Consider the following 2,975-nt stretch of genomic DNA (forward strand, 5'->3'; position numbering starts at 1 on the left):
GATTTTGATTCTGTTTGAATTTTCTAATTTGTTCATACTCTTCAGTGTCAGTGAAGGCTACAGGTTTTGTGTCATTCAGATCATCATCTACCTTTGTAGATAAGTTAGTGAACTGATCTGAAAGTTCGGCTACTTTATCAGATAGTGAACTAATTTCCTCCATGTGTCTTTCTGAACCAATTTTCAGAGTATCTATTGTGTCCTTTAAGTTCTCTTGAGTTTCTGGAAGTTGCGTAACCGAATCGGTAGATGCACCTGAGTCAATTTTAGCTTGCAAGGTCTCATGATTTTCATGAACAATAGTTTGCAGTTCTTTTATGGCTGCTTCGTGATTCTGTAATGCCTTTTCAAGCCGCGAAAAAATAGGCTTGAAATGCTCACAAATTTGTGTTTTTAGATCATTACAGACTTTTTGACATTTCGATTCGATGTTATGTAACTCATTAGTTAAATCTTCACGTGTTTGTTCAAGTGTGGTGTCTAACTTTTGAAGCTTTTGTTCCATTGTGTCTAACTTTTGAAGATTTTGTTCCATTGTGTCTAACTGTTGTTGTGTTTGTCTCTGATTTTGTTTCATTTGCTGCATTAATTGCAATAATAATGTATTAGTGTCGGGAATCTGTTCTTCTATGCTTTTCGGCAATGCATTTGCAACGGCAACATTCACATTTTGACAAGCAGAAAATGTGTCTTGACTTATTTGAGAAAACGGTGAGGACGCAAAACCTGAATGTACAGTATTTCGTAGATTGTGTGCTGTCGTTTCGGATTCCTGACACGAGTTGTTGCCGACCGATCGATCGATAATGCTTCTCTGTTCACTAATTGTTTCACTGTCTACACCATTATTTGCAGCCCGCTCCATTTCCCTATGCACTATTACCAAATTACTACTTCGAACATTAGTTAATTCATTACATGGTGGCGCTAACACACTGCTTTCGTCTTCACTGTCATTTCTCAGTTTACTTTGGAGCCTAGTATTACGTTTTTCACACGCCATTATTGTCACAATATTTCGCACGATAACACAAAAAAGCACAATTTGAAGAGCAAAAATAAGAGAACACATTAACATAGCAAATAATATCTAGTTAATTGCAAGCGCAACTACGAAATACTTGGTGCAAATCTACATGCATGCCACAACTGTTTTACTGTACAACAATGAATGACTACAACTACAAAGGAGATTCTTTCTACAATTATGTGCTAGCAATAAACAAAATCTACACTAATTACACAAACTACAAGAAAAATGTCAGAAGATTCCAGTGAGGTATCCTCGGCTAAGGGTCGACATATGAAACGTCCCCTTAGAAAAATTGTGCAAGACTGTGCTTAAGCTGACACACAATATTTTTTAGTGCAACGCAATCTGACTTTCAATAATCCCTACAAGAGAATGGCCCTGACTAAATTAACCTATATGTTTCACAAATCACTTACCTCACAAAAATCTTGGTTACTCAAACTACTGCAATACAGCGAGCACCACTACTGCCAGCTAAATAAAAGATTCAAACTACTGAAGGCACTAACTACTGATAGGCATAGTTAGCAAATGAAAGATTTTAATAGAGAACAAACAATGTATTTACCTTAATAGTCATAATATATATATATATATATATATATATATATATATATATCAGTTCATGACATCAATTCTTACAAATTTCAAAACTCCGCCATCTCTCTCCCCACGTCCACCACTGCTGGCGGCTCACCTCCAACTGCACAACGCTACGCGCTGTTAGCATCCAGCTGCCGCTGCCCAACACTACAATGGCAGACAACAATGCAAACCAGCCACAGACTGCACACGGCACAGTCAGTGATTTTCATACAGAGCGCTACGTGGAGACGGCGTTACCAATAAAAAAACCGAAACAGCCTACTTGCAAAATGTCAAAATGTCTCGCCCGTACGGGAGTATACGTAATGGATGTACGAGTACAGGTTGTAGCCACATGGTTGACGGCGTGTGGAAGTTTGGGTGTGGCCGTGAGTCGAACACTGACAGCCAAATAGTGAGGCGACCGCTCCTGATAAGAGGGATACCCGAGTTCGAGTCCTCCTCGGTCAAAAATTTTCATCAAGTTACTTTCCATTAGGAATGTGGGATACACTCAACTACTGTGACCTGATTTTCAAAATGATGGAGTAGAGCTGAAAGGGAACAGTACCACCCTTACATTGAAAATAGTTACAATATTTTTCGTTATTCTTGTCAGAACAACATATTTTTTGTAATAATAGTTCTATTTGTCTTAATACCCGAAGCCGGATACCAGTTTAGGGAAGAAGGGCAATTTATTTATTTAACTGATCACATGTGTACTACCACAAAATAAATCCCTATATCCAATTTGATTAGGTTTGTGTAATGAATTAATGTATGGTCCTCTGCTAACCGAAGATAGTGAATGCGCAATATATGATCATCTTTGAGACAGTCCTTTGGTCACCTTTGGTGGAACCAAAGAGATGAAATTTACCTGAGCTTTGAGCGCCTGAAATGTGTCGACCAATACGGTAGCATGGTGCTCCCCCACCTCGGTGGAAGTGCGAGATGACCTGAAGAACGACCAGGTTTCAGCACTCTGGCGCTGGCGCTTGTGTTGGTAAGACCTGTGTTAGATGTGCTCCGTAAAGACAAGAAAGTGGAGTCATGGTATGCATGTGAAATACTTAAGAGTAGTTAGGAATAATTATTTCTCTGTTTCAGGAAATTTTGGGGCGAGAATTAAATGACAGGCAGGTAATATTAAGGGGATCGTACTAATCTTCAGAAGTGACCAATGGTCACAATGAAACCACATGTAGCAATAAGTTGAAATACTTGCGAGTGCTGGTACTAAGTTGAAATACTTGTGAGTGCTAAGGTTAAGCTGAATTACTGGCGTGTGTACTATAAGTTGGAAATATTGAAGAAATGGCGTGTGCAGGACTTGAAATTAGAGACGAGTACT

This window comes from Schistocerca gregaria, chromosome 5, assembly GCF_023897955.1.
Source record: "Schistocerca gregaria isolate iqSchGreg1 chromosome 5, iqSchGreg1.2, whole genome shotgun sequence".
Taxonomy (NCBI): Eukaryota; Metazoa; Arthropoda; class Insecta; order Orthoptera; family Acrididae; genus Schistocerca; species Schistocerca gregaria.